Source organism: Lissotriton vulgaris, chromosome 1_1, assembly GCF_964263255.1.
Source record: "Lissotriton vulgaris chromosome 1_1, aLisVul1.2, whole genome shotgun sequence".
Classification (NCBI taxonomy): Eukaryota; Metazoa; Chordata; class Amphibia; order Caudata; family Salamandridae; genus Lissotriton; species Lissotriton vulgaris.
In genome coordinates, this window is record NC_141685.1 from 1,335,193,875 (window position 1) to 1,335,216,646 (window position 22,772).

Genomic DNA, 22,772 nt, shown 5'->3' on the forward strand with positions numbered 1-22,772 from the left:
CGGTGCCGAGTTTAAGCACTGGCGGAAACCCGGCCTAAGCGACGGACTGTTAAACCCAAGCTGCCCGTTTCCCGACGCTCCCTTGCCTCTGGGGCTCTCTGCGGGGCGGACGGGGGTCTTTGCAGACGGTGCCCGAGGTTTCTGCTGAGGCTCGTCACTTGTGCGAGGGCGGGCCGGGCGCGCGCCGTGTGTGCGGGGGAGCGGGGGGAGGAGGCGCGCAGCAGCCTAAGATGGCGACCACCGCAGTCCCTCCTGCAGCTCCCGCGCCTCTGCAGTCCGGCGGCGGCCGCGGCAGCGCCTTGCGGGCTCCCCTCTGAGCGCGGCACGGTGAGTGGGCCCGGGACCAAGGAGCGGCTGTGCCGGGGGAAGGGCTGGGGGCTTGGGGCCGCCCGAGTGGGGCTTTGCCGCAGAGCGGGGGTAATTTTTTTGCATCCCGCATTCCTGAGGACTGGGGCCCCTCCCTCCCGGGCCGAACGGAAGGACCGTGCTTGCAGTCTGCAGGTATGACAGCTGTCCTGGGTGTAGTGATTTCAGCACCACATCTCACTAAAGAAGGAAAGGTGTCGCCACCCCAAGGCTCGCGCGAGGCCGTTCCGTAGTAGGACAGAACATGTCAGTTTATAGCAGATACTTGTCCCGTTTCGTCCCTCGGATAACTCTCAGCTCCCTCCTCGTGAAATGGAGTTCCAGCTGGGTAGCTCTCCTGTCCACAAGAGCTGGGGTCCATATATATTCTATGAGTATGTGTACGTCCCTAATCTGGCACGCTCCCGGCCTGCAATAGATGTTCGTTTAAATTGCATGTGCTCTATCTATGGACTCCCTTCCCCCGAGTTGTAAAAGAGAGCCATTTGTCACCGTCACCTGCCACCTGCCACCGTCCCATATCGACAATAGTTGATTATTAGCATCCTCTAACCATTTGGGATATCTAAGGTTTATACCGCCCTTGCTTTTCTAGATTAGCTCATTTCCTTATAGTTACAATCATTTCTGTGGACTGTAAAGGCACCCCCTCCCGGAAGCTCGCTTTACCCACTTCGTTCTTCTGTCAAAGGGGAATCGCTGGCTCATCACTCCCTTCCCCCTTACTGGAAAGAAAGCAACGCCGAAGACCCACAGTCCCCTCCCCCTGCCCGAAAGGTAGTTCCTTCACCCCCACCCCATTGATCAGCGAGCGGATCGGGCTCACCCTTGATACAGTGACTCCCCACCCCTAGGAGAGGATGCTAGTTATGCCTTGTGATGCTTTTGTGAAATGCCTCTGCTGTGAATTGCTAGAGGATGGGCCTGTGGAGGTGCCCCCCTCCACCGTCCCACAGCACGTGTCCATGGGAAAGGCCCCTCCACGGATTGTGGTGATTGGTTTGGGACACAGTTTGGCAGGAAGTCTCATCTCCTACTTATTCACTGCCACCCCACGCCATTATTACCCGGAACAGATGATCTATAACAGATAATCACCACCTCTGCTACTAATAATGGTTGATTTCTACGTAATTGAAAAGACGATGGCCTTGGTAGTATGTAGTAGGCACCTCCGCTTGTTTAAGATAGACTGGGTCTAAAGAGGGCGACCCCTCACGTCGAAACTAGCGACGCTATCACCTTCAGCTTATGTCTGCGTTTTCAGTAGAGTCCCGTGTATTTCTTACTAGCTCATCCGCGTTTAAATAACTGCTAACCCAGAGCGCACATTTTTTCTAATTCTTGTTGAGATAAATTCCGCCTTGTGCAGATATCTTAAACTTTCGCTTCTTTGGAAATATTAGCGAATTATCTTTTTACACCTAACCTTTACCCCCTCATTTACGGTGACATATAACGCCGCTCCTAGAATGCGTCTTTGAGGGGTAATTCGTTCCCCTGGCCCCCAATGGAAATGGCGTTTATCTGGAATATTCATGGTTCTTTATTTAAGGTAACATCAAATCCATATGAACCTAATTTCCTCGCAGTAGCGCATGGATGTCACCCACCCCCTTTATTTCTAATAGCTGGTCTGTGGGTGGAATTTCATACCCTTAATGTTTATAACTGTTTATTTCCGGTGATCGTGAGCAAATGTCCCACCTGCTTAAAAGGTAGTGTTTGGTGAACAGCAATGCCCCTGCCGCCCCTCCTCGCAAAGACAGGACGTCCCCAGGGAACAGCCATCAGTGAGGGGGCGGGCTCCGTGCACTCGCTGCTCCCCCTGCCACAGGCCTGCTTGGAGGAGGCTCCGCTGCGGGCGTGGTAGGTGCTCTGCAAAGATCGGTTTTGACTTTTCTGTCCCCCCATCGGATTTTCCAGAATGGTTTCTTATTGGGGGAGGGGGTAGCAGCCAAATATGTTTGGGCGAGTGATATTTCTGCTTTTGGCTGTCACTCAGGGAAGTTGGGTTGGCCACGAGTCACGTTATCACCCATTGCTCGCTGTGAGAGACTGGGTTAGACCCAGGCTTTCTTTGAGGGCATGTTGCCACTTGCTCTGCTGGCCCGGCTATAGCGCCGAGAAATGTTTCTCTTTTTTTTCGGTCTAGGAAGGGCCTGGGCGAGGGGTACATTTCACTGGCGCTCTAATTGTAGAGGATTATGGCCAGGGTGATTGTTGTATTGCACCTTGCAGTGCCCTTCTACCAGGAAAGGCAAGGGCGAGGGTTGTAGGTAGCGGGCAGTGCCAGGCTGGCAGCAGAGGCCTGAGTAAGGCTTGTGCATCACTGTTGGTACTTTTCTGCTGATTCTGGGTAGGATGAAGGTTGTATGCCACTCGCTGTGCCCCGCTGCCAGGATGCCAGGGTGAGGATGCATTGGCACACACTGTATCGTGGCCTTGCTTGCCTGGGTAGAGTTGTACGTGTTGTGTTGTGTAACAAGAAGGAAAGCCATTGTTCACTTGCTGTGCTGCCAGGCTGCCCGTGGCAATGGTTTTGCCACTCGCTGTGCTATCAGGATGGCATGGATGTGGTCTGTATTGTTACTTCCTGTTTTCTGCTGGCTGGCGTGAGAGGTTTGCCACAGATGACCAAGGTGAATGTTGCATGTAATTTCCTGTGCTTGCTTGTTCGGCGGCTGGACAGTACCAGAATGTACAGACTGAAGGGGTGTGTATATAGAGGTCTCTTGCTGTGTCCTGCTGGCTTATGAGTGTGCGCAGGTTGGGAAAGCCCAACGCCAGGGCACTCACTTTGTCACTTGCATTCGCAGTCTGTGGTGAATTATAAAGTCTGTACATGCTGGATGCCAGTCTCTGGCCCTTGGGTTTTGGTTGGTCCAAGGAAGCGAAGCATTTGATACTTGCTGTGCTCTGCTGAGTGGGGGAGGCTATGAGGAGGCGTGCCCGTCTCTCGCTCTGTGTGTTGAGCGGATCCTATCCCATATACTGCAGTATTTTTTTTTTCAGGGGGAACTCGTGGTCGAGGTGCCGCGCACCGAGCACTGGGGAGCTGCGCTGGGACCGTCGGCCACCCCGCGTGTCCTCAATCCTCGTCTCCTTCACTTTAACACTAGCCAGCCGCCAGAAAGAACACTAGATCCGTTTGACTAATTTGGGGGTTGGGGCGATGGCAGCTACAAGATTATGGAAAGCATTTATTGAAACGTTCGCCCCTCCCGACGTGTTTAAACTACAAGGAAAGCAGTTGCAACTCAGTGTATAATTAATGTAACGCAATATTTAATGTCAGGCACTCTTCCTTTTAAAATGCTTTTTTTTCACCATGATCGCATCCGAGTTTGTTTGATGTGCTGTCCGTGGTCCTGAAAGGCGCTGCTCGTCGTTTCCTGGTTTTGTTTGTGGTTCGGATCTCAGACTTGTTTTACGGTCTGTAGTTTGTGACTTAACATCTAGTTCACCAATATGTACACAGATACACTTACATACATACATATACACACATACATTTCGGTTTACGTCCGACCCACTGTAGTGGTGTATGGACAGCGCACCATAATATGTATGTTAAAAGCTCATGTCCACGGCTCCTTGCGGTGCTGAATGGACAGCGCATATTTAATACGTACATACGCGCTTTAGCCCTTTCCCATATTGATGTTGCCTGTTGTGTCAATAAATGATCAGTGCTCATTAATATGAACATTTCCGCTGTAACCAGATCATATGCTGGTCAGTTTATTGGTGCTGAGTGGACAACACACGATAAGGTACTATTTTGACGTCGCTGGTTGTGGTGCTGAGTGGATAGCACACCGTGTCTATTTTAGCTCCACCAGTTCCTATAGATTGAGGTCTTTCATTGTGATGCCGAGTAGGCAGCACGCCATAATATGTATATAGCCTCTACCAGTCCCTTACCTTGTGGTGCTGAGCTAACGGTGCACCACAAGGCGTACCTGTCAACTACTGGAAGGGGCCACCTTGCCTCAGCGGACGCAGAAGTATTGAACTGAGCTCACAATTGTAAACACATTTCGGCTTCTGCCTGCCACTTTTTGGAAAAAACAACATTTTGTTTGAAAAATGTGTAAGCCTGAGTCCGTCCTTACCCAGGTGAATGCATTATTTCAAGCTGAAAAAGGCTTGTGGGACGTCGACTACCTTTGCATTGAAAGCTGTCGCCATAGTGTTTCCTCGAGTACAGCAAAGTATGTCAAAGTATGGATATCGAGTAACACAATATCCAACCATTGTTTGAACACAGAACTGAAGTTCACCACGCACTCCCACATCGAACTACCTAGTGGAAAGTTCTCTCAAGATTTTTGCCTACTTGCGATACTCATTTATTTATTAAAAACCAGGCTCCGCAGAGAAAGCTGTCTGGTGTTTGCTATTGACATATATTGATACCTTCATGCATGGATGCAGCTTGTGTGTGTTGTTTTAAACACATAGGTGTTCACAGTGATGAGATTATAAGTCTTTTGTGGGTGTTCGTGCCCATCACGTAGAACGCACTGCATTTAATATCAGAGCAAAGGGTGGTGTCTTTAACGTGCATCAATGTTGCTACAAAAGTATGCACCGCAGACACACCCAGAAGGTAAAATATTTCCCTAAACTTTTGGCAGGTGGATAATCCATTCTTAGCTCAGCCAGCGTGCATGTTACCTTCTTCCTCTGGACTATGTATCTGCATCGCAGTTTGAACTGGTGTTAAATCATGTTCTATTGAGTAATTGCTGAGGTGCAGTTGCAAGAATTGTATAAATGAATCCCAGGTTATGTTTTTGTCTTCAGAAGGTTTCAGTAATATCACGGCATCTTCTCATTATCACGCCCTCTTCGTCTGCATACCTTCCACTGTTCATTTTATCTGATATGCCAAGAGTTGGTGAACTTTTGAAGATAGAAACAGAAACGTTTTCGCACATCCCAGTGCAGAAAACTTTATTTTCTTGTACTTTTCTTGGCGCACAGATCCTGTTGTCTAGCGCCAGGACGCTCCCAGGGCGCTTTATGTATCTGTCTTCATGATCATCACCATCTTCAATTTACTAATGCTGTGTTGACTGCAGGCTACTGTTCTGACGTGGTAACATGCTGCTTCTCTCTAGTGCTGGATGCAGATTTCGAGCGCTTAGTCTCCATGCAGACATGACTTCCACTCAGTATCGATTGCCTTTTTGCTGAGGTAGCTGAAATGGTCACTGGAATAAGGAAATAAAACGGAATCAATAGACCATTTTTTTTGTACGGAATTTCAAAGAAGAGGCCGGGCCCAGATAATACAACCCAGCGGGGATGTAAAATTAACATTTGGTTCGGGAACACTGTCCGCACTGCAACTATTGATACATTCCAAGAAGAAACTAAACAGGCATGGTCTCTCACTGAATAAAACAATCACGTTGCCGCTGAGTAACTAAATCGCTTCCCCTTTAGTTCGTAGGTAGGGCAGTCAACAGTATGTCACTCTCACGGCTTCTCTCTTGTACAAAATGAAAAGTAACTAAAGGGTGTGTTGAAGTTTAGCAAAACGAGAGGATTGCTTGTCGAACGAAATGGCTCATTTTGTTGCCGAAGTGGAGGCAATGACGAGTGCTAAAAGGGAAATCCTTTACTGATGCCCTACATTGCAGGCAGAATATCGGCCAGTTACTTTGTTTAGAAAAATATATTGGTTTGTTTTTCTTCCTTGCGTTGCTTTTTGAGACGACGTCATACTCTCTGAGTTAGGTAGGTCATTGAGGACACTGCTGCTTGTCAGACAGGGTTAACTCTCTGGAGCAGTGGGGTTGAGCCTCACGGCCTGAAAGACTCTAGATCTCGTACAGCGATATTTTTACCTCTGTGATTGTTTGTGCTCAGAAATTATTTGTACGAAACCCACATGTTACTGGAATTTGTTGCTGAAATAAACCGCACCCTATTTTTCTCTTGCTGGCCACTCATATTGTATTTCAGCATTTAATCCCTTCCGTATCTGAATATAATCTTCACCATGTTTTACAAATGTGACAGCAGAATTCTATATGTCCTATAATCCCCCTGCTCATCGCACGTCTAATACAATTTAAACAGCTTCAATTTGTCCAACACATTTACAGACTCCTTGTTTGATTACATGATGAGGGTTGTCTGCATTTTCGTTTGGTTTTAGTCCTCTGTTGAAAGTGGTTTATACAATGCTGCAACCAGTCATCTAATTTTTAATGCTAACAGGGGTTCTTTCTGCAGTGAGAGCTCTCATGGCCTACCTGTCCAGTCCGTTTTTTGTAAATTGAAATTGAAAATTCTGTACTTTTTTGCACTTTGGTTGATTGTAGGTGATATGCCGGGTGATCATTAAGTTCTAGTTAGAGCAAACGCGGCATCATTTGCCCTGTGACTTCTTTCACTGATCATTCTACATTAATACATATTTTGCACAAGAGACATGGCAGTGCATAACTTGACAAACGGGGAGTCATTACAGACAGAATTGGTATCAAAATCAGCAGATGCTTGACAATAGATGCATAAGGATTATTATACACTTATTGTGTTCCACTGTGTTGAACTTTGTGATGGACACCAGATCTTTCCATAACACCCCATATGTTATGTCTTATTGCGAGTTAATAACATTTGTTTACAAAAATCAAAATCAGCATATGCTGAAGGCTTCCTTACTACTTCAAACACATTTTAGAAATCTTAGTTTTACAATTTTTTCCCCGGCTATATCTGTTTATGAAACCACTGTCAGAGTTCACTGCCTATGTTGTGTATAGTTTGCTTGTATCAGCAATAGTGGTTGGGAACCTTTCTGCTTCCTTGTCTCATAACCGTGCCCCATTTGAAGTGCCATCTGTATTACTGAGGTTACATGAATAACCGAAACACTGTTTCTATTCACTGGTTCTCTAGTTTCGGAGAGTTTGACTTAGCCATACAGGAGTGCCCGTCCAAACTTCCAGGATACATGCAAAATGTATTTTGGTGGACGATACAAAGTTTAATGTTGATTGTATTCACTTTTTGAGGCGCAGAGAGCCTATTTAAAGTTTAGTTTGAAAACGATTTTTGTTGAGGTAAGACAGTATCTCAAATGCATCACGTTTCATCGACTTGTGTCATGTCTTCGCTCATTTACCATTGCCTCCCTCCTCCTTGTAGCTCCCTCTCAACCCAGACTTCTTGCTTCGTTTGAATAGAGAAGGCAAGAATCCCTCCCATTTTCCTCTCTAACAAATTCTTTAAGTGCAAGTTCCTCATTAATAGGGATCCAACGCCCTTATTCGCTGTGTTCCACTTGTATGCATTCTGTGCTAGTGAGATGATCGATCAGTGGTTGACACGTTGCATGAACCTTTTTACGTTGTTGAGTTAGGAAATACATTCTTCTCCTTAGCTAGCACCATCCACAGGTTAGTGTTCCATATAACTGCTTAACCGCGACGGCAATTCCGACGTGGTCTGGCGATTTAGCGGAGTGGGCGGGGACACGTCGGCCAACGGACATGGGCAGCACTACGAAGGTTGTGCTCGCGATGGCCGTTGGCTGACAGAAGCACGCAAAGGGTTAAGCAGTGATAGGGATTCTGTCAGTATCCAATACAAGGCTTGATTGTTTAGTTGCTGTTAGTAGGTTAACGGTGAGTATCCTTTGTGCCTTAGTCATGGTGTTCCCCTCTTATCTGGTAGTCCGAGTAAGACTACATCTGGAGTATCTTGTGTAGGAAAAGACCCTTTATTGTTTACTTTTGTCGAGCACTTCTTTACAGAAATTTCGCAGTTTGGTGCATAACCACCAGAAAAGCAAGATTGATATTTCGGGATCACCACATCTCCAACACTCACCTTTGAAACTGTACTACACCTCTTTCGGCGCTGTGGTGTAATATACCAATTATAAAGAACTTTGAATGTGGCTCCCTGTGTATACAACACGTTTGTGGTTGGTGACAATATTTTACCGTAATGTGTCCAATTCTTTTGTCATCTATGCTTCTTTGTAGAATTCTCTACTGTGTTCTTTATAATTTTCATTGTGTACTCTTTTTTAGGTCTCACCTAGCATCTCAGCGCATGCGCTGCGCGCTCTGCGAGATCTATTGTCTTTGGGTTGCTTTTGGAAGTGGAGTCGAAGCTCCACCCATGCTTTTCATTGGCGCGCGTAACACACGCACGCTTTTGATTGAGAGTGAGGCTCATTTGTACCCTCCCTGGCTCCTTTAGGCCCCGCCAGCCCACACTCTGGTCTTGTGTGTCTTTGTATATGGGGATATAGCTTGCACTGTTGCTCTCTGTGCTATACATTTTGCTCTGAAACCTCTGGGTAATTAATGTGCGCGCTGTAAAAAAATGCATAAATATATAAACCGAGGGTTATCTTAGACTTATGTCTACAGTAAATGTTGCATTGCCACGCACAATTATGCCCTGGGCACACTTGGGAAACACTGGGCAGTGTGGTTAAAAAAAAGGGCTACTATTCTTCCCTCTTCACCCTTTAGTAATAAATACAGGATTTTGCCAGCCCTCCGACGTCGTACTCTTTTGTATTTCATCATACAAAAAAACATTTTCCCCCTGGTCTGGCGTAATCCTGAAGGGCCATCTCCATTCTAAGATGGCCGCCACAAACGCCCTGCACGGAAGCGTCGATTGTGAGTAGGATGCGTCTTCTACCACGCTCATACAAATTATAGCAACCAGAAGTTTTGCCGTTTGCTTGTGTGACGACATGGCTGCTCGCTGTCTTGTTGTGATTCTTGGGGCCACAGGGACTGGCAAGTCCAAATTGGCCCTGCGGGGGGGATGGCCTTGGGTGGCAAAGTTCTCAGTGCCGACTCCATGCAGGTGAGACTTCGAGGCCACCTCGATCAAGGGGGAGATGGGTAGTTGGGAGTAGAAGACAGGTGTCCAGGAGGGCGACCCAGGGTAGTCTTGGGGCCCACAGCCGCGGGTAGAATGCTGCGTGGAGGTGGCAGTCATGTGGAGGAAGAGATGGGTAGGTTGTGCAAAAAGCGGGGCCACGAAATTTAAGGGATTGGTTGGAGCTATTTGACTCAAATAGAGCTTGATGGGTACAACGGGTAGCTGTCAAGCTAGAAGTCTACGGAATAAAGGATTTTTATGCTTTAGTATCCCTTACATTTGACATTGACAAAATGCATGCGATCAAAGATGACTGCGGCCACGCACTCATCTGATTGATCTCTTTCTTCATCAGCGAGGAGTCTCAAAACAACTTATTGAGGTTATTTCCTTGCATCGCCAAGACTGATAAAGTAAAACACATCCACGTCAATTGATGGTGAACGAAGTAAAGGAGACCATACATGCTTATTATATTGTACGTCATCACAATCCGATGTTCGTGGAATGCAGTGACGAGGATGAAATGCCTAGGGGCTGAGGATCCTTAGAAGAAGGTCGTGTCCATGTTTCATTCGACTGGAGTTTCTTCATAGAAATCCATCTTTTTGCTTCTGCATTTCAAGTATTTCAAAAGCAGAAAGATGGTGGCTTTAAAGCAATAATGGGGCGGGGGGAGTTATATTCCCCATTGACTTGAACAATGAGGTCGATTTCAGGCGGAAGTCTACCTACATAAATCAGGTCTTTTGGCATGAATGGAAGACAGTAACTCACATAGTCAATGTTGAACGTTTTCATTATGGTCCAGCACCTGGTGTGCCTACCTAGGCCATCCAAGCTTTCAACTTGCTTATTCAGATTTAACCTCCGTATACTCCTCAGCTTTACCACTCATATAGGTACTATGACCAGAAAGCCTTGCTTATGTCACAACTTTGTTTCCCTCCAGTGCTAATCATGAATGCTAAACTTGACTACGAACAAGCATAAGAAAAGCCAATAAGTCTTACCTATGGAAGAGCTTTTGGCTTTGCCACTGTTTTTAGCCATGTTGTACACAAGCATGCCTAAAAGTTTATGGCATAGAGTAGACTGTTGTAGAGTGTGTGTGGTTTTGTAGAGTGTAGTGTTGTATCGCCGTACAATGTAGTTGTGTAGATTAGAGTGGTGCAGAGCACACAAGAGTCTAGTTGTGTAAAGTACAGTGGCATAGAGTGCAGTTGCATAGAATGGTGCAGAGTAGAGTGGTATAGAGTAGAGTTCAGTGGCATACAGTGCAGTGGTGCTTAGTAGATTAGATTGGAGTAGAGTGGACTGGTGCAGGGTAGAGTGCAGTGGATTGACAAAGATTGCAGTGACGAAGAGTATATTGGCATAAAGTAGAGTGGTGCACAGTAGAGTAGGAGAGAGAGAAGCGTAGAGTGGAGTGGTGCAGTAGAGAGCAGTGACGTGGAGTGCCCTAAAGTGAAGGTCGCATGGTGTGGTAGCGCACTGCCGTTATAGACAACACATCTTTCAAGTGAAATAGCCAATTTGTTTTGCACAGTCATACAGTTTTATTGATAAAAATATACAGCAGATTAACAATCATGTTTGGTAATGTAATCACCTAGTGTATTGATTTCTGATCTTATTAAATATGTTTCAGCCACACTTCATAATTACAATAAATGTGCTTCTTTTGTGCTTTCTTGATTCTGATATATTATGAAATATCTGCACAGTTCATTCACAGACATTTACATTTTGTTGTGTTTTGGAAAAAAGGCTTTCTTTTACAGCAAGGTTGTCACATACATCCTCTCACTTCAAAGTCAGAGAAAGAAAAGTAAACACCAAGCTCCCTCGGAAGAGACAGCCTGACTTTTGACACCTGTCTTTGAATGCACAGCAAATGTGAGAAACTAAGTACAAGACTTAATGACCTGTTTACACAAAGCTAGCACATGGAAGAATACAGTAAATAGGCAATGCTTCATGGGTGGGATGAATTCACCCTGGACAACCCAAAACAACACCAGCAAATCAAAAGCATGCAAAGCCAATAGTAAGCAATTTGTATGATGTATTCCCTGGGAAGGAAGCTTCCTGGATGTCCCCAAGATGCCTTTAGCAAACAAGATTGCTGCACTGTTTTAGGCTTCAACCTGAAAGTGACTACCAATTTTGCAACTTGGCAATGGTCCAAATAAGCCAAATTACATATGCTTCTCATTCTAGGCAGCATAAAATTCACAGTCATTGATGTCTCTAATATCGGTCTCAGTGGCTACAGAAATGTCACAATTATTTTTGTTTGTATAGACTGTTGCATCCTAGCTTTGCCTCTTCTGCAGGTGTTAATGTTTATCTAGCTTTTAATGGAGTAGGCCAGGTGGCTAAAATTAAGAAAGAAAAACGTGCTCAGCTGAAACGTACAGGTGCTTTTCGTATCACAAATGGGATACATCTTTCTAAGCCCATACTCATTGTTTTAATTTTAGATAAAACCTACTCTTGTGAGTGTCTAGATGCTAAGATGTAAGGTCTGAAAAGGGAATGCAGCGCAATTCAGACTGAACAACCATTTTTTAGGTCGAGCCTGGGCAGCGCCTGCGGTGCTCTGCGAGGCATGCTGTATTCAGGTAGGAGTTTGAAGCTCCGCCCTCTTTCCGCCCATATTTTTCATTAGCTTTTGTCAATGTCCACTGTAAACTGTGGCTGTGCCTTAGTCAAAAGGCTTAGTAGTCCCTTCTTAGCACCGCCTCGTCTAATTTTGTAACCTCCACTGGCAACACCCCCTGTTACGTGTGTTGTTACTTGGTAGGGTTTAGTTACTGCCTTCAAGCACTATTTTCTCAAATAGCTATGTCCTGCCTGAAACAGGACAGTCTCCCTCCTAAAGCTTTTTAAAATTTTATTAGCATGCATTTGAAATGCAATAGGTCTCGCATTTGCGAGAGTTTAAGCTATTGGCATTGTAAATGACAATGCCTTTTATTTATCTGTTTTAAAAACAACACGAAAATAAAAGGCATTGTCATTTACAATGTCAATAGCTCAAACTCTCGTAAAGGCGAGACCTATTGCATTGCAAATGCTTGTTTCACCCTCTTTCAGTAATTTGTCCTTATTTGCTGTGTCCTCTTGCAACCCAGGCATTTTTTTCTCTCAAAATCGCTAACATTTTCCTATGTATTTTCTATCTGGCTGCATGGCCTAGTGTCATACCTGAGCATTTGAAAATCTGTTATGAGTGCAAAGTCAGCTTTGGGTTGCTGGAAAGATGTCACTTCTCCTTTGTCAAGTAGGTCGCTTAGTGTATAGCACACCCTCACTCAATCTTTGGAATGCCTGTTGCTTCAAGACTGGTGTTACTTTGGGTTTATCATGGATCGGTGTGGAGGGCATATGTAGTCAGACCAAGTTTTCGTTTGTTTTACCTTTGTCACAGTTCCTCATTAATGTGCCCCCTGTAATGCTTGCATTTGCTTTTTTGGGCCAGGGTCGTTTGGACAGCCAAAGCACATCCCAGAAAGAGCTTCATATCATTGCCGTATGTGTAAACATCCATATACTCTCTCTCTCTCTCTCTCTCACTGTATAATGTCTGAGAAGGCTGTCCCCTTTAGATTGAGGTACTGACACTATCCTAAATATTTGGAAATTCGTTACCCTTTTAACCTCCTATGGAAAAGCTACTGTTTTTTGCAGGGTCAGTGTTTGGTCCTTTAAAATTGGGGTCGGCATTGCCTTGTACACATGCAGGAGATATGGCAGGTTGTTCATTTTTACCATCATTATTTTTGCAAACTAGTAAAGAAGAAGCACATTCCATTTATTCAAATCTGTCAAAATCTCAATTTTCAAAGGTGGCCAATTTACCTTGACCAGTATTTTCAGTTTTGGGGTGATGTTTAGGCCCAGGTAACTAATGTCTCTCCACCCATCTTAAAATGAAATTATTATTCCAACTAACTTCCTCGAAGGGCATGGTAATATTTAATATTTTAGATTTTGCTGTATTTATTTTAAATCCGGCTATTCTTTTGAATATTTCTAGTTGTTGCATGAGAACCATTAATAATCTTTTGAGCTATGGAATAGTCAGTAGTTCAATAAACAGAGTGGATAAAAGGTCACTGAGAGGACCTCCTTGATGGGTCCATCTCTGCAGCCTTATAGCTTCCGATTCATCGCAGTTCACCCGGACTCTAGCTCGTTCCAAAGCCCAGAATGTGCTTGGCCACTTCAAGGAAGTTTCAACTGCCGGGGTCAAAAGCCTTCCCAGTGTCGAACATAACTGTGTTTGTATATATGTGTGTGTATATATGTATATGTTTGTGTGTGTGTGTGTATATATATATATATATATATATATATATATATATATATATATATCTCTCTCTGGAAAAATCAAAGGTTAAAGAAACGTTATAGTTTGGTGTGTTAGAAAGATCTGTTTTTAAAAAAAAGTAGATATTCAGTGAACAAACACAAAGGTTAAAGTAAAGTTATAGTTAGGTGAATTTGTCAATGACAACATTAACATTTTGAAAAAACACAGACATTAACCAGTTATATGTTTTATCATAGTTATAGCAGTGCTAACTATAATTTGTGCACCCGCCATGCACTGCTTATGAACTTGCATATTACATTACTCATGACATGTTCTATGACAGAATTGTTGACATCACTGATTACATCATCAAAGCTTTGTTTCCCTGCATATTGCTCTATAAATTACTATGCATTAGCGGCCTTAAAGTAAGTACACAATAGATCAGGAGAATATGAGGCATCATTACTGCCTTCACAGATACAACTTTCTTAGGTGTAGAAAGCATGCATTATGTGCAACATTAACCCTATACAATACACTTTACAGGTAACATAGTTCACATTAACAATCAACAACAAAATTATGAGAAACCCTTGTGAAGTACAATGTGCAATCTGTATACAACTGTTCAGAGAAAGCCAAGTTCCTAAAAATTGTGAATGTCAGATCTAAAATGAACGCTCTTCTTCAGACAGCTTTTATCTGTATCAAACCCCTGACACTTACCGAACCTACATTGAGAAATGAAGTTGATATCGATAGAAAACTGGGTACTGTAAACAGTGTTTACTCTATGGAGAGAGTTTAGTCTAAACCACACTTTTTGCAAACAGTGAAAGCCTCAACAGAAATACACCACACATTATTTAAGTATCTACTAAGGTTAGAGTATACTCTGTGCAACAATTGTAAATAATACACTATTTGCTAAAAATTAACCTAGATCTGAAGGTGCTAAAGATCATACTATCTGCACTGTTCATACTGGGGTGAAAACCTTACAAATAGCCCATATTCCGAAGCAAAACAAGCACATGTACATAGGTTAGTACCTGGTGCACACAACCTTCTATGTTATATAGAAATGGCCATGCTGACACAATTCTGTTTAATAGCTCAGGGCTGCTTACAAAAGTTAGTCTCTACTACGTAGAATCTTTCCTCTGTTAGAAACTTTTTCTGCAGAACCCAAAAAAGTGTGTGAAACATAATGAACACAAGTCAACTGACCACCCTCCACGCCGGGCGGGGCAATATTTTGATGTGTTTCAGTGTGGGCAGAAAAACAGATCAAAAGTCTGCTCCCAGCAGGCGGGAGCACTTTTAGAGCTCCTGTCTGCGGACTTTGGGTTTCCTCCTGCTTGGCTGGAGATTAAAACATCCTCTCTTGAACCCTCAATTCCCCAACTATGTTATCATAGTCTACTTTTCGTTCTTTTGTGTCTTGTACATCCATTGCTGTCAAAATCCCTTCAGTGTATGCTTTAAGTGCATCCCACTTTATACATTGTAGGTGCAGGAATTCCTCTATCTGGGTGCAAAGTTCAGTGTGGTCCACCGGATCTCTATGGAAGTATTCTGATTCAAAATCTACCTGCACTGCACTCTTATGCACTACTACTTACCACTCCACTATGACTCGTGCATAATCTAACATGGGTATATCACCTATCTCTGCTCTCAACCCCTATCTCTGCTCTCGACAACCCATCCGGTTTCCTTTTATCCATAAAAATGTAATATATTCTTGTGTAGGTCCTGTGCATGGCAGAGAAAAAAGAATAGTCCCTCTCTGTTTTGTGCTAATTTTACAGATGTCCACCAGACCTATTTTGTCCAGGAGATTTCTTAGCATTTTGTTTGCAGCCTTTCGGTCTAGGCATTGGTTGTTAAGAGAGGTCTAGGCTGCCATCCCACATTATGTTAAAATCAGATCCCACCACTAGGTCTCTCTTAAGTAGCTGTCCAGGGGTTGCAAGCACTGTATAATATCTGCTTCTTGATTTACCTTTGAGACATATGTTCAATAAAGTTATAGGTTTCCCCTGATAGTCTAGTTGAGGATGGTTGTACCTCCTTGTGTTATCTTCCTTTGTGCAGGTGAGCTTTATGTGAGAGCTTCACCCGCTGTCTTTTTAAGTGCCTAAGAGTGGGGTTGAATTGGAAAATCTCTAATGGCAAGTCTACTCTGATCTTTACCCACCAGGGGGACTCCAGCAATAAGATATCTGCCTGCTGCTGCTTCATTGTTATCATAATCTTGGTCTTTGGGCAAGTTAAGGCTCCTCACATTCATCAATAGTAATTTAGGTCTAAATTCCTTTATTAATTTCAGCATGGTAAACAAACATGACAACAGAACATAGAGCGCAGTTAAGTGCTGCTGAAGACCCACCGGCGTGGAGCGGCTTATACATAAGAACAACCCCCCACCCCAACTACTCCCTCCCCTCCACCCAAAGCAGGAAATTTAAACTGCACAAATGAACCCCCTTTCAAACCCGGTCGCAATGCAATGTCCCTGTGTCTACTAGGATTCTGATTCCCCTCACAGACTACTGTCTGCAGTTGTTCCCTTAATCGCAATAGCCTCAGGTATCTGGGACATGTAAGTTCTTTAAATTCTGAGGTTGAAAGTGACAAAGAAGGTTTCCAGAGGTCCTGGAAGGAGGCTCCTGGATTGGGGAGAGTGAGGGAGACCTTCTCCATCTCGAGTGTAACACAACCGATGGAGCCACCCCAGATAAGTAGGAGAGGTGTCTGTTCCCCAGTAAACTAAAATGTTTTGAAGAGCAGCCCCCAGCGCTAGTGCAATCTGTCGACCTCTCCACGATTTAAGTGGAAAGGTGAAGGAATTGGAGAGGCCCAGCATGGTGTACGCAGGCAAGCGAGGGAGCCTGGTGTCGACGTGGCCATCTATGTCATGCAGTACTTGCATCCAGTAACTCGAGAGTCGAGGGCAATCACATAGTAAATGGATCAGTGTACCGGATGAACTGCAAGCTCTCTAGCACAGAGGCTCTCGGGCTGGGTTGCCTCTGTGGAGTCTCTGAGGAGTGAGATACCAATAGGTTACAATTTTTGGTAGCGAACTCAATGCTACCTACGTAACGTGCAGTGTGGTGAGCTCTGTAATAGATGTTTGCCCACTCCTTCCCTGAAAGCATCCTCCCCAACTCCCCCTCCCACCTGAGTTGGCCTGGGGCTTTGTTGGCCCTGGGGGTGTGCCTGAGGAACCTGTAAAGTTCTGTTCTCAGACGGGTCTCTGAGTGTTTCATCACCAACCATTTCTCAAATGGCGTAAGGTGTCTCTGAGCCCTGTCTCGAACACCTGCTTGCAGCACCCAGTGACTGATTTGAAGATTGCGGAAGCGTTTTCCCTCAGGGAGATTCTGTTGTGAATGAAAGTCATCAGTGATAAAGGGCCATCCGCATCGAAGAAGTGTCCAATAGACCTACGTCGTTCTCGAGTCCATTGAGCGTATGCTCCTGATTCAAGACCTGGTGTGAATGCGGGGTTATGTACTATACGGGTTAGCTTTGAAGGAAATGTCGTGAGTGCGCGAGTTTTAACTACTTTGTCCCAGGCTGCCACATGTGTGACCCTCGAGAGGTAGAGGTTACTGGGGCGCGCCTCAATGGTGAGAAAGGGGATCCCCCAGAGGGGTTGTTTAACCAAGGCTCTATCCATGAACAGCCAGTGTTTCCCGGACTCTAGCCATGACCACTCCACCAGTGCTCTCAGCTGCACTGCCCAGTAGTAGTTCTGCAGATTTGGAATTGCCGTACCCCCTTCTATTGGAGGTCTATAGCATAATTCTCTGCTCAATCTGGGCCTTCTGTTTCGCCATATAAAGTGTTCCAGATCACGCTCAATAGAGTGTGACACTCCTAAGGGGCGGGGGGCGGGCTAGCGGAAGGGTCTGTAAGAGAAATAGTATCTTCAGCAACCTGGACAGCGTGTGAGGTCTCCATCTACGTAGGCTGTCTTGTATGTGCTGGAGTAACGCTGTGTACTTCAGTGAAGTGGAGCCTTGCGTGCTGACTGTGAGCTGAAGGCCTAAATTGGGAATGGTTTCCTAGACCCATTGAATATGGTAGTTGCGCTTCAATTCCTCTGCTGTGACTGGAGTGAAGGATGGGTTGAGGGCTTGTGATTTGTAAACATTGACCCTAAAACCAGACGCCTACGCAAACTGCTCCAACTCGGCCATAAGGGCGGGTAGTGACACCTTAAGGTTTTCCAGGGTCGCGACTACGTCATCCGCATATAAACTAATCTTGTGCTCTTCCCCTCCAAATACCAACCTGGATATCAAAGGTTTAGGGCATACTCTTTGGGCCATGGGCTCCATATAAAGGGCGAATAGGAGCGGGGAGAGCGGGCATCCCTGTCTCATTCCCTGCTGGATAGGAAAGGGAGTAGAGGTGAAGCCATTCACTCAGACCGAGGCAGTTGGTTTGGTATAGCTGCCTAAGACCCAGCCCATGAATCTCTTCGGTAGGCCAAAGTGCCGCATAGTCGCCTCCAGTTAGGGCCAATGCACCCTTTCAAACATTTTTCAGCATCAATAGAAAGGATCATACGTTCTGTGGCAAAACGCTCTGCTTTGTCAATGATGTGTAAGAGGTGTTTAGTATTATTGGAGCACTGGTGGCTGGGCACAAAGCTGATTGGTCCGGGTCGATCAATCCCAGTAGAAGGGGGGGGGAAGGCGCTGTGCCAGGATCCCAGTGAACAGTTTAAGGTCCACGTTAAGGAGGGAGATAGGCCGGTAGGAAGCACATTGTCATTTATCTTTACGGGGCTTAGGTATCACTGTGACTAGCGCCACTAGCATCGTGGATGGGATTGAGGAGAAAAGCCTAACTGAATTGTATACCCTCGTGAGTATTGGAGCTAATGTGGGGCAAAAGGTTTAGTAAAAAACAGAGGGAAGGCTGTCCGGGCCTGGGGACTTAAGAAGTTTTTGTTTGGCAATGGCAGAGATAACCTCCTCTAATTTGATCGGGGACTGAAGCTGTGCGGCCTGATCAAGTGTTAATTTGGTAGTACTCATGCCATGCAAGTATTGGGCAGGGCAGTCTGGGGTTAATTGTTGTGCTCCATATAGAGACGCATAGTAGTGTCGGAATGTTTTAGCAATAGCCTGTTTGGAGTTCTGCTCTTGCTCTAGCGCATTGACCACTGTGGAGATGCTGGAAGACTGCCGTTGTACCCTTAGTTTGTTGGCCAGAAATCTCCCATTTCTGTCCCCCCCCCCCACGGTGTAGAAGTAGCGCCTAAGACACAGCGCTGCATGCTCTGCCCTATCTACGTCCAGACCTGCTAATTTAGTTCGCGCAGATTGCAACTGCCTCCAGACCCTAGGGGCGCCCGTTCTCTGGTGGATACGTGCTATCTCCTGCACTTCCTGAGCGAGTTGTTCTCGCTTGTCCCTCCAGATTTTATTGTCAGACGCTGCAATGGCAGTAAACTCTACTCTGACGACTGCCTTCAAGGCATCCCATAGAAGTGCTATGGGGGTTTCAGGAGTGTCATTCACCACTAAGGTAATCAGTGATCGCTTTCATGATCTGTTGCACTACCTCGGGGTATTGTTTCTTTTAGACACCAGATACGGCGTGTGGGACCAGAACCGCCGAGGGCCAGTGTCAGGCTCACAGCCGAGTGATCAGACAATGAGCGGGGAATTATATCTACCTGTTGGACTTGCGGGGCAACTATTTCGGTGGCTAAGAAGTAGTCAATCATGACAAAGGTCTTGTAAGAGTGGGAGTTAAATGTATAATCCCTGACAGTCGGGTGATGGGCCCTCCATACATCTACCAGTCATCTCAGCCAACATCTGCTTCCCTTCTTCTGTGAGGGCTCCAGACTGCCCCTGTCGCTGCGACGACCTATCTGCGTCGTTATCAAAGGCCAGGTTGAGGTCCCCACCCATTATCAATGACCTGTCCGGTGATCTGGATAACTCTAACTCTACCTTACCTACGAACGTTTCCTGCCCTTCATTCGGGGCAAGACTGTGCCAATAGTAAGGTTGGGGGACCCCATTGAGAAGGTATAGGCCAGAAATCTACCCCTAAGTTCTGCTTGTTTGGGGCCCACCCTGCCAGGGAACTTGCAGGAGACAAGAATGGCTACCCTGGCTGTTTTGGTGGAGTGGGATGAGAAGAGATGCTGCGGGAACGCCTTAGCTGTCAATCTATGAGTGTACCCGGCCAAGAGGTGCATCTCTTGAATGAGACATATATGAGCGTCCGTGTTTTGAAGATCAGAAAGTATGGCCTGCCTCCTAATTGGGTTGTTGAGGCCTTTTTTGTTGAGTGAGACTATCTTAAGATGCAGAATTATCTAGTCTGGTCTTGGGTGGCATGAAGAGGCTTATTGTGTCTTGGTGCCAGCGGGGCCTATCTGTGTCATCACTTGTAGGGTGCTGTGGGGTGATGCCCTGGCTGCAGGAGGGTCCCTCTGGTCAATGGCTGGCATATCTGTAGGGGGGAGAATGACTGGACAGCCCCATAACATTACAACGAGCAAGTAACAAAAACCGACAAACAGTGTTGAAGCCCTGGACAATATAATCAATGGGAAGACGTGAGATGTCAGCAGACCCGTTTCTCCACCACCCTGCCCGGGCCCCTTCCAGCTGAGAAGACAGGGAAATTAGAAAAAAAGGCTGTCGGGTCCTAGGGTCAGCCCTCTCCAGTGCGACCATGCTGCATTGTTGGGTCTCTCACTCCGGGGGAGCAGTGCCTTCTTCAAAAGAGGCTATGGCCGCCTTCCTTTCTCTAGAGATGGTATCCGAAACAGGATGAAGGCGTAGTGGGGAGCGGCCCTCTTTTTTCCATCTCCCTCCTCTTGAAGATCTGTCCTTTATCTCAGCCTGAGCGGAGCCTCCTGGACTTCCTCTGTTAGGTTCAGCAGTTGTTTAGCCTCCCGCAGTGACCGTATATGATGTATTTTGCCTTCCCATCTGAAGATCAGCCAAAAATGGTGACCCCAGAAGTAGGGGAGCTCCACAGACCGCAGGTGGGCCGTGATTGGCTTGAACTCCCTCCTCTTTTGCAGTCTGGAGGCTGCGAGGTCTTGATATAACATGGGCCGGAGACCCCGGAATTTGATAGGATGCTTGTCTCTTGCCTGTCAGATGATTTGTTCTTTGAGCTGGAAGTCATTTACGCATGTAAGGATATCCGCCGGCGGAGCCAGAGATGGCTTCTTCGGGCCAACTCTGTGCGTACTATCCAACTTGATCCTCTGGTCTGACGGGGCATCTAAAATGGAGTGGAAGAGCTCCTCTACGTACAAGGCCATGTCTGGTTCCTCTGCCCCCCAAGGGATGCCCGGATTCAGATGTTGTGATTTAGAAAAGGGGGTGGTGATGAACAGAGTGTCTGAGTTAAACAGACCACTCTTACCCAGTCCAAAGATCAGGGCTTGATCCATCACCGTTATTTATCTCACTGCCCCATCCCAGCTCAGAACCTGGCTATATGCAAATCAGTCTGTCCCTGGCCCAGTGCATCATGGGAACAGGGCAGACTAAACTACCAAGCCAATTCTTCACCAGAAAGGAGACAAGCTACCGGGGACCGGTTTCTGGCATTTCAGCCTTCTTCGGCCCGGCTTGCTTGAATCCTGATGGAGCAGTGAGAAAGGGACTCATGTCTGAGTATACCCTGCCACACCTATAGTGGCCAAAAACGATTTAGAAAAGGGGGTGGTGATGAACAGAGTGTCTGAGTTAAACAGACCACTCTTACCCAGTCCAAAGATCAGGGCTTGATCCATCACCGTTATTTATCTCACTGCCCCATCCCAGCTCAGAACCTGGCTATATGCAAATCAGTCTGTCCCTGGCCCAGTGCATCATGGGAACAGGGCAGACTAAACTACCAAGCCAATTCTTCACCAGAAAGGAGACAAGCTACCGGGGACCGGTTTCTGGCACTTCAGCCTTCTTCGGCCCGGCTTGCTTGCGGATTCAGATGTTGTGGCACCAGGAGCGATTTTCGAGATCCTCCGCATGCTCATGTAGGTCAAGGTGTTGGTCCTTTAAGCGGAGGATTTCCTGTTGAAGCTGATCTACCTCCTCGTCCCTGGTGAAGGCTTGTGTTTCTAATGCACCAATCTATCTCATAGCGAGTCTAGGTCCTTCTGAGCCTCTTTGATTTCTTGAGTCAGTTCATTTTTCATAGTGTGAAGTTTATCCTTCAGTGAGGCAAACAGGGTTTCAAGAAAGGAGCGCGTAACAGGATCCTCCGCATCTCCAACCTCTCCCGGCAGTGAGGGTGACGGATCTGCACTGTTGGATGATGGTTTGAGGAGAAGATCTTTGACAGAGTGCTCCTTCTTCCCCTTAGTGGACGCTATTTACTGGGTGTAAGTTGCTTTGCCCGCCACTCCCTAGGGTCTAAACCTCTAGCCCTCAGTCCTTGGGACCGCTCTGGCCTCCAACCTTCCAACCCCGGGGCCACACTTCTTCTTGTGGCTGGGTGCAGAGTCACTGACTCTCCCGTGTTCGCCACTGAGGATTTTCAGGAGAGTTCCACTGGGGGAGGTAGGAGGAGTTCTGCCTGCTCCCTCTCGGTCTCCCAGCCTCTCGCTCTCTGGGCCCACGTACGGATCGCCTCCTGGCCCTTGCCACAATGACTCTGCACCTGGTAAGGGGCCTCCGATCAGGCTCGGACCGCTGCCTCCCCGAGTAGGCCGCAATCCCATCAGGCCGCATGCCGGTGGCTAAATTAGTCAAGATCGCTGCTCTGAACAGCACCATCCACGATGACTAGGCCGTGCTCAAAGTCTGTCCGTTAGCGGCTGTCCCGGCTCTGCCACCGCTCAATTTACTGCCAAAAGCATTCACTGAGGAAGCAGGAATACCACCGGGCCAGCTTTGCAAGGCTATAAGGACTGGGCCCTGTCGGCGGGACTGAGCGACGAGCAGGCACGTCCTACTCAGTCGCCATCTTAGCCACGCCTCTCCATCAATAGTATTTTAAGCACTTGTCATAATCCTTGTTATGTGATTGGTTTGTTTCTTTAGCATCTAAAATACAACTTTAAACAAGCATCAATGGTCTTTTTCTGGTAGTATTCTGGTATTTGCCGCAGGGAAGTTGGTGGTTGATCCTCATCTTCTAGGAATTTACCCACCAGGTAGGGCTACTGAGAAGGAATCTACTTGTTATGAGTTGA

At 46.2% G+C, this 22,772-nt stretch overlaps 1 protein-coding gene across 2 annotated transcripts in view; it reads left to right on the plus strand.

The window, feature by feature from the left end:
* Positions 1–210: 210 nt before the first annotated feature.
* The window catches only part of SCN8A (sodium voltage-gated channel alpha subunit 8), a 671,454-nt gene continuing 648,892 nt past the window's right edge, over positions 211–22,772 (plus strand). For both annotated transcript variants that reach the window (XM_086966390.1, XM_086966401.1), the window contains exon 1: positions 211–327. The gene's annotated coding sequence lies outside the window, so the exon portion shown is untranslated. The remainder of the gene's footprint in view (positions 328–22,772) is intronic.